The 10,516-nt window shown below is 41.2% G+C and overlaps 1 protein-coding gene across 3 annotated transcripts in view; it reads right to left on the reverse strand.

The window, feature by feature from the left end:
- The window catches only part of LOC135574224 (aminoacyl tRNA synthase complex-interacting multifunctional protein 1-like), a 70,086-nt gene that overhangs the window by 58,533 nt on the left and 1,037 nt on the right, over positions 1 to 10,516 (reverse strand). The gene's annotated exons all lie outside the window — the stretch shown is intronic.

Consider the following 10,516-nt stretch of genomic DNA (forward strand, 5'->3'; position numbering starts at 1 on the left):
ACTAGAAGCACAAGCATTTCGCTACACTCGCATTAACATCTGCTAACCATGTGTATGTGACAAATACAATTTGATTTGATTTGACTATATAGTTGAATAGGGAAACATTTGGAACGGAGACACTATCATTCTCTAAAGATATACTGTTTAGTCCTTCTTCATCACTCAGTGAACATCAGCTTGCCTGAGAGAGAGGGGGTATAGGGGCGGCAGGTAGCCTAGCAGTTAAGAATGTTGGGGCCAGTGTAACTGAAATGTTCACTGGTTCGAATCCTCGAGCCAACTATGTGAAAAATCTGTTAATGTGCCCTTGAGCAAGGCACTTAGCCTTAATAACTCCTGTAAGTCGCTCTGGATAAGAGCATTTGCTAAACTACTAGAATGTAGCATTTTGTGAGGGAGTGAATACTTAGGTTCCATGTGTAATTGCATGGCACAGTCTGTGATTGACCAATGGCCCCCTCTGATGGTGAAAATAGCACAATGCCTCAAAACTCATATCCTCCCTCTTCACTGTATTGAGCCCCCTAATGGTCAAAAACAGGGAATGGTTCCAAACCTTACTCCTCCAGTCATTTTTTCATAGGGAATTTTTTGGAAATACTTAAAATAAGGGCTGAGTTTTGTGTAAGCTTTACCCTGACCCTTACCCTTTCATGTCAATATCTTTGGACAGGGTGACTTTTATCAATATATTCGGCTCTATTTACTCTCAGATTTGACATGGTTATCAAAACGCCCCGTCAGGGTAGACCTACATGAAACACAGCCCTTATTTTAAGTGTTTCTAAAATCCCCTATGGTTATCAAAACGCCCCGTCAGGTTAGACCTACATGAAACACAGCCCTTATTTTAAGGTTTTCTAAAATCCCCTATGGTTATCAAAACGCCCCGTCAGGGTAGACCTACATGAAACACAGCCCTTATTTTAAGGTTTTCTAAAATCCCCTATGGTTATCAAAACGCCCCGTCAGGGTAGACCTACATGAAACACAGCCCTTATTTTAAGGTTTTCTAAAATCCCCTATGGTTATCAAAACGCCCCGTCAGGGTAGACCTACATGAAACACAGCCCTTATTTTAAGGTTTTCTAAAATCCCCTATGGTTATCAAAACGCCCCGTCAGGGTAGACCTACATGAAACACAGCCCTTATTTTAAGGTTTTCTAAAATCCCCCAATGGGGGGAAATTAATGGTGGAAAAAACAATTGGAACTATTTCCTTGTTTGTCCCCTAGGTTTTATGGGTATTATGACACATACTGTGGTACTCTATAAGTATATATGGTCTGTTATTATACCCTGTAGGTCGAAGCCATAGACATTGAAACCAGCAGCACGTGGTCCTGTGTGACGACAAATAGTCAGAATGGATCATTATTTAATGACATATGTAGTAGTCAGAATGGATCATTATTTAATGACATATGTAGTAGTCAGAATGGATCATTATTTAATGACATATGTAGTAGTCAGAATGGATCATTATTTAATGACATATGTAGTAGTCAGAATGGATCATTATTTAATGACATATCTAGTAGTCAGAATGAGTTTGAGTTTATTTTATTTGTACAGGGACAGTGCACATTAATCAACGTTTCAGTAAAAGTGCTGGTTTTACCCAGCCGGCTAATTTTCAACCGCAGTCCCTGGGCAGGTTATTAAAAACAATTACAATATAGACAATCAATGAGCAGTGAGCACACGCAGAGCAACATAGGACAAGCAAGACGTAGCATACAGACAGACAAACATAGGACAAGCAAGACGTAGCATACAGACAGAGCAACATAGGACAAGCAAGACGTAGCATACAGACATAGCAACATAGGACAAGCAAGACACAGCATACAGACAGAGCAACATAGAACAAGCAAGACGTAGCATACAGACAGAGCAACATAGAACAAGCAAGACGTAGCATACAGACATAGCAACATAGGACAAGCAAGACACAGCATACAGACAGAGCAACATAGAACAAGCAAGACGTAGCATACAGACAGAGCAACATAGAACAAGCAAGACGTAGCATACAGACAGAGCAACATAGAACAAGCAAGACGTAGCATACAGACAGAGCAACATAGAACAAGCAAGACACAGCATACAGACAGAGCAACATAGAACAAGCAAGACGTAGCATACAGACAGAGCAACATAGAATAAGCAAGACACAGCATACAGACAGAGCAACATAGAACAAGCAAGACGTAGCATACAGACAGAGCAACATAGAACAAGCAAGACACAGCATACAGACAGAGCAACATAGAACAAGCAAGACACAGCATACAGACAGAGCAACATAGAACAAAAAAGCAAAACAATTACAATATAGACAATCAATGAGCAGTGAGCACACGCAGCGCAACATAGGACAAGCAAGACGTAGCATACAGACAGAGCAACATAGGACAAGCAAGACATAGCATACAGACAGAGCAACATAGAACAAGCAAGACATAGCATACAGACAGAGCAACATAGACAAGCAAGAAGCATACAGACAGAGCAACATAGGACAAGCAAGACAGCATACAGACAGAGCAACATAGAACAAGCAAGACGTAGCATACAGACAGAGCAACATAGAACAAGCAAGACGTAGCATACAGACAGAGCAACATAGAACAAGCAAGACGTAGCATACAGACAGAGCAACATAGGACAAGCAAGACACAGCACAGACAGAGCATACAGACAGAGCAACATAGAACAAGCAAGACGTAGCATACAGACAGAGCAACATAGGACAAGCAAGATAGCATACAGACAGAGCAACATAGAACAAGCAAGATGTAGCATACAGACATAGCAACATAGGACAAGCAAGACACAGCATACAGACAGAGCAACATAGAACAAGCAAGAAGCATACAGACAGAGCAACATAGAACAAGCAAGACGTAGCATACAGACAGAGCAACATAGAACAAGCAAGACACAGCATACAGACAGAGCAACATAGAACAAGCAAGACGTAGCATACAGACAGAGCAACATAGAACAAGCAAGACACAGCATACAGACAGAGCAACATAGAACAAGCAAGACGTAGCATACAGACAGAGCAACATAGAACAAGCAAGACACAGCATACAGACAGAGCAACATAGAACAAGCAAGACACAGCATACAGACAGAGCAACATAGAACAAAAAAGCAAAACAATTACAATATAGACAATCAATGAGCAGTGAGCACACGCAGCGCAACATAGGACAAGCAAGACGTAGCATACAGACAGAGCAACATAGGACAAGCAAGACATAGCATACAGACAGAGCAACATAGAACAAGCAAGACATAGCATACAGACAGAGCAACATAGGACAAGCAAGACGTAGCATACAGACAGAGCAACATAGGACAAGCAAGACAGCATACAGACAGAGCAACATAGAACAAGCAAGACGTAGCATACAGACAGAGCAACATAGAACAAGCAAGACGTAGCATACAGACAGAGCAACATAGAACAAGCAAGACGTAGCATACAGACAGAGCAACATAGGACAAGCAAGACACAGCATACAGACAGAGCATACAGACAGAGCAACATAGAACAAGCAAGACGTAGCATACAGACAGAGCAACATAGGACAAGCAAGACGTAGCATACAGACAGGGCAACATAGAACAAGCAAGATGTAGCATACAGACATAGCAACATAGGACAAGCAAGACACAGCATACAGACAGAGCAACATAGAACAAGCAAGACGTAGCATACAGACAGAGCAACATAGAACAAGCAAGACGTAGCATACAGACAGAGCAACATAGAACAAGCAAGACACAGCATACAGACAGAGCAACATAGAACAAGCAAGACGTAGCATACAGACAGAGCAACATAGAACAAGCAAGACACAGCATACAGACAGAGCAACATAGAACAAGCAAGACGTAGCATACAGACAGAGCAACATAGAACAAGCAAGACACAGCATACAGACAGAGCAACATAGAACAAGCAAGACGTAGCATACGGACAGAGCAACATAGAACAAGCAAGACATAGCATACAGACAGAACAACATAGAACAAAAAGCAACAAGACAAAATTCTTGTTGTTTTAAGAATGGATCACAATTTAATGAAATATCTCCATTTGTAGCAAACTTTAAAATAATTCACCGTGGGGATCGAACTTGATCATAATAAATACATTTTAGAGGCCAAAACAGGCATCTAAAAAACAAAATGTTGGCCATTCTGGCGATCGTAATTTATATAGGCTTTTTAAGGCAGACCAGGTCTAAGCGTTCGCTAAGCTAACGTATAGAATTGTTTTAAGATGGTCATAAAATATAATATATAAACAGGCCTCCCAAGTGGCGAGGTGATCTAAGGCAATGCATCGCAATGCTTGAGGCGTCACTACAGACCCAGGTTTGATCCCAGGCTGTGTCACAGCCGGGTCGTGACCGGGAGACCCATGAAGAGGCGCACAATTGGCCCAGCGTCGTCTGGGTTAGAGGAGGGATTGGCCAGCCGGGATTTCCTTGTCCCATGGCACTCTAGCTACTCCTTGTGGCGGGCTGGGCGCCTTCAAGCTGACTCCGGTTGTCAGCTGGGCGGTGTTTCCTCCGACACATTGGTGCGGCTGGCTTCTGAGTTAGGTGAGCAGTGTGTAAAGAAGCAGTGAGGGTCGTGCATGGCAGGGTCGAGCTCTCGACCTTCACCTCTCCCGAGTTGGAGCAAGACTGGATATCATGAAATTGGAGGGGGAAAAGGATAAAATTACACACACAAAAAAGTATATATAATTATATACAGTACCAAGTAAAAGTTTGGACATACCAACTCATTCAAGGGTTTTTCTTTATTTTTACTATTTTCTACTCTGTAGAATAATAGTGAAGACATCAACACTATGAAACAACACACATGGAATCAGGTAGTAACCAAAGAAGTGTTAAACAAATCTAAATATATTTGAGATTCTTTCAAAGTAGCCACCCTTTGCCTTGATGACAGCTTTGCACACTCTTGGCATTCTCTCAACCAGCTTCATGTGATATTCACCTGGAATGCATTTCAATTAACAGGTGTGACTTGTTAAAAGTGAATTTGTGACATTTCTTTCCTTCTTAATGCATTTGAGCCAATCAGTTGTGTTGTGACAAGGTAGGGTTGGTATACAGAAAATAGCCCTATTTGGTAAAAGACCAAGTCCATATTATGGCAAGAACATCTCAAATAAGCAAAGAGAAACAACAGTCCATCATTACTTTAAGGCATGAAGGTCAGTCAATACGGAAAATGTCAAGAACTTTGAAAGTTTCTTCAAGTGCAGTCGCAAAACCCATCAAGTGCTATGATGAAACTGGCTCTCATGGGGACCGCCACAGGAAAGGAAGACCCAGAGTCACCTCTGCTGCAGAGGATAAGTTCATTAGAGTTAACTGCACCTCAGATTGCAGCACAACTAAATGCTTCACAGAGTTCAAGCAACAGACACATCTCAACATCAAATGCTCAGAGGCGACCTCGCGAATCGAGCCTTCATGGTCGAATTGCTGCAAAGAAACCACTACTAAAGGACACCAATAAGAAGAAGAGACTTGCTTGGGCCAAGAAACACAAGCAATGGACATTAGACCGGTGGAAATCTTGTTTGGTTACTTCATGATTCCATATGTGTTATTTCATCGTTTTGATGTCTTCACTGTTGTTCTACAATGTAGAAAATAGTTGTTGTTCTTAACTGACTGGCCGGGTTAAATAAAGGTTAAATGAGCTGGTGTGTCAAAACTTTTGGACTGGTTCTGTAAATAAACAAATTATTTGATGAAATGTTGAATTTGACATTTTCTCTATAGCAAATGATGTATAAACCCTGTATGACTGACAGTAAACCCTGTATGACTGACAGTAAACCCTGTATGACTGACAGTAAACCCTGTATAAACCCTGTATGACTGACAGTAAACCCTGTATAAACCCTGTATGACTGACAGTAAACCCTGTATGACTGACAGTAAACCCTGTATAAACCCTGTATGACTGACAGTAAACCCTGTATGACTGACAGTAAACCCTGTATAAACCCTGTATGACTGACAGTAAACCCTGTACGACTGACAGTAAACCCTGTATAAACCCTGTATGACTGACAGTAAACCCTGTATGACTGACAGTAAACCCTGTATGACTGACAGTAAACCCTGTATAAACCCTGTATTACTGACAGTAAACCCTGTATAAACCCTGTATGACAGTAAACCCTGTATGACTGACAGTAAACCCTGTATTACTGACAGTAAACCCTGTATGACTGACAGTAAACCCTGTATTACTGACAGTAAACCCTGTATGACTGACAGTAAACCCCGTATAAACCCTGTATGACTGACAGTAAACCCTGTATGACTGACAGTAAACCCTGTATAAACCCTGTATGACTGACAGTAAACCCTGTATAAACCCTGTATGACTGACAGTAAACCCTGTATAAACCCTGTATGACTGACAGTAAACCCTGTATGACTGACAGTAAACCCTGTATAAACCCTGTATGACTGACAGTAAACCCTGTATGACTGACAGTAAATCCTGTATGACTGACAGTAAACCCTGTATGACTGACAGTAAACCCTGTATAAACCCTGTATGACTGACAGTAAACCCTGTATAAACCCTGTATGACTGACAGTAAACCCTGTATGACTGACAGTAAACCCTGTATGACTGACAGTAAACACTGTATAAACCCTGTATGACTGACAGTAAACCCTGTATGACTGACAGTAAACCCTGTATGACTGACAGTAAACCCTGTATGACTGACAGTAAACCCTGAATAAACCCTGTATGACTGACAGTAAACCCTGTATGACTGATAGTAAACCCTGTATGACTGACAGTAAACCCTGTATGACTGACAGTAAACCCTGTATGACTGACAGTAAACCCTGTATAAACCCTGTATGACTGACAGTAAACCCTGTATAAACCCTGTATGACTGACAGTAAACCCTGTATAAACCCTGTATGACTGACAGTAAACCCTGTATGACTGACAGTAAACCCTGTATGACTGACAGTAAACCCTGTATGACTGACAGTAAACCCTGTATGACTGACAGTAAACCCTGTATGACTGACAGTAAACCCTGTATGACTGACAGTAAACCCTGTATAAACCCTGTATGACTGACAGTAAACCCTGTATAAACCCTGTATGACTGACAGTAAACCCTGTATGACTGACAGTAAACCCTGTATAAACCCTGTATGACTGACAGTAAACCCTGTATAAACCCTGTATGACTGACAGTAAACCCTGTATAAACCCTGTATGACTGACAGTAAACCCTGTATAAACCCTGTATGACTGACAGTAAACCCTGTATGACTGACAGTAAACCCTGTATGACTGACAGTAAACCCTGTATAAACCCTGTATGACTGACAGTAAACCCTGTATGACTGACAGTAAACCCTGAATAAACCCTGTATGACTGACAGTAAACCCTGTATAAACCCTGTATGACTGACAGTAAACCCTGTATGACTGACAGTAAACCCTGTATAAACCCTGTATGACTGACAGTAAACCCTGTATAAACCCTGTATGACTGACAGTAAATCCTGTATGACTGACAGTAAACCCTGTATGACTGACAGTAAACCCTGTATGACTGACAGTAAACCCTGTATAAACCCTGTATGACTGACAGTAAACCCTGTATAAACCCTGTATGATTGACAGTAAACCCTGTATGACTGACAGTAAACCCTGTATAAACCCTGTATGACTGACAGTAAACCCTGTATGACTGACAGTAAACCCTGTATAAACCCTGTATGACTGACAGTAAACCCTGTATAAACCCTGTATGACTGACAGTAAACCCTGTATGACTGACAGTAAACCCTGTATAAACCCTGTATGACTGACAGTAAAGTAAACCCTGTATGACTGACAGTAAACCCTGTGACTGACAGTAAACCCTGTATAAACCCTGTATGACTGACAGTAAACCCTGTATGACTGACAGTAAACCCTGACTGACAGTAAACCCTGTATGACTGACAGTAAACCCTGTATAAACCCTGTATGACTGACAGTAAACCCTGTATAAACCCTGTATGACTGACAGTAAACCCTGTATAAACCCTGTATGACTGACAGTAAACCCTGTATAAACCCTGTATGACTGACAGTAAACCCTGTATAAACCCTGTATGACTGACAGTAAACCCTGTATAAAAACCCTGTATGACTGACAGTAAACCCTGTATAAACCCTGTATGACTGACAGTAAACCCTGACAGTAAACCCTGTATAAACCCTGTATGACTGACAGTAAACCCTGTATGACTGACAGTAAACCCTGTATAAACCCTGTATGACTGACAGTAAACCCTGTATAAACCCTGTATGACTGACAGTAAACCCTGTATAAACCCTGTATTACTGACAGTAAACCCTGTATAAACCCTGTATGACTGACAGTAAACCCTGTATGACTGACAGTAAACCCTGTATGACTGACAGTAAACCCTGTATAAACCCTGTATAACTGACAGTAAACCCTGTATAAACCCTGTATGACTGACAGTAAACCCTGTATGACTGACAGTAAACCCTGTATAAACCCTGTATGACTGACAGTAAACCCTGTATAAACCCTGACTGACAGTAAACCCTGTATATGACTGACAGTAAACCCTGTATAAACCCTGTATGACTGACAGTAAACCCTGTATAAACCCTGTATGACTGACAGTAAACCCTGTATGACTGACAGTAAACCCTGTATAAACCCTGTATGACTGACAGTAAACCCTGTATGACTGACAGTAAACCCTGTATAAACCCTGTATGACTGACAGTAAACCCTGTATGACTGACAGTAAATCCTGTATGACTGACAGTAAACCCTGTATGACTGACAGTAAACCCTGTATAAACCCTGTATGACTGACAGTAAACCCTGTATAAACCCTGTATGATTGACAGTAAACCCTGTATGACTGACAGTAAACCCTGTATAAACCCTGTATGATTGACAGTAAACCCTGTATAAACCCTGTATAACTGACAGTAAACCCTGTATAAACCCTGTATGACTGACAGTAAACCCTGTATGACTGACAGTAAACCCTGTATAAACCCTGTATGACTGACAGTAAACCCTGTATAAACCCTGTATGACTGACAGTAAACCCTGTATGACTGACAGTAAACCCTGTATGACTGACAGTAAACCCTGTATGACTGACAGTAAATCCTGTATGACGTCATCGTGCAGCCATCTTGGTACTTCTCCTCCATTGTAAATAATATTTTGGAAGTTTTATAAATACATTTACAAATGTCTACATAATTGTTTTGACAATTGTATTATATTACAGACACCTTTAATGCATGTTAATTATATTATGTGAGTTAAACACAAAACCTTTAAAAGGAAATAATATATATTTAGAAAATACTTAAATATTTTAGTGCTAATTTTACTGTCCCAACTACAACATCAACAAAAAATACTTAAATACATTTAATTTTGTAAACATTTAGAGTAAATACTGCAGAATTCCATTCATTGACGGAATTCATTGGGGATGCAGAGTAGCCTAGTGGTTAGAGCGTTGGACTAGTAACCGGAAGGTTGCAAGTTCAAACCCCCGAGCTGACAAGGTACAAATCTGTCGTTCTGACCCTGAACAGGCAGTTAACCCACTGTTCCGAGGCCGTCATTGAAAATAAGAATTTGTTCGTAACTGACTTGTCTAGTTAAATAAATTGACTGCTTTTCTGCCAATATTGCCGACCGGTGGCTTTAAAGCCTCTCATTGGCCATAACATAGCACCATAGCTAAAACGCATAGAATAACACACAGGTTTTGAAGTGTCTATCGGAGGGATTTGAAAGCCACGTTATTCGCAGCACATTTACCCCAGATGACTCGGTTGAAGTTGTCACGAGCCCCATGTTTAGGCGCAAACGTTATATTGGCGGAAAGAGACGATTGAGCTGCAGACACTACAAGAAACGGTAACTCTGGCAGAAACACACCGGGAACTATTCAATATTCAAAATGACCAACGCGCACGGGTGCTTCAATCGACTCTCATAGGGGATCTGCTTATGCATACTAGGTCTGATAACTCACCAGAGTTGGATTCATTCACCTCTAGGAAAATGATTTTAAAAAACAGCCAACACTGGAGTCTAGTCGAGGCTACTTTCAGTTTCAACAACCAATAAGAACAACAGTTGACTCCTCCTCGTGTTATTCTCTTATTATAACCTGGGAGTGGGCAGCCGGTCAGGATGTGTCACACAGAGTTAGTTGTTGGTTATTTACTGGAAATGAGTTATTACCAAATGGCACCCTACATAGGGCTCTGGTCAGAAGTAGTGCACTATATAGGGAATAGGGCTCTGGTCAGAAGTAGTGCACTATGTAGGCAATAGGGTGCCATAGGGCTCAGGTCAGAAGTAGTGCACTATATAGGGAATAGGGTGCCATAGGGCTCTGGTCAGAAGT

The sequence above is a fragment of the Oncorhynchus nerka genome, linkage group LG12 (assembly GCF_034236695.1).
Source record: "Oncorhynchus nerka isolate Pitt River linkage group LG12, Oner_Uvic_2.0, whole genome shotgun sequence".
In the NCBI taxonomy this organism is placed as follows: domain Eukaryota; kingdom Metazoa; phylum Chordata; class Actinopteri; order Salmoniformes; family Salmonidae; genus Oncorhynchus; species Oncorhynchus nerka.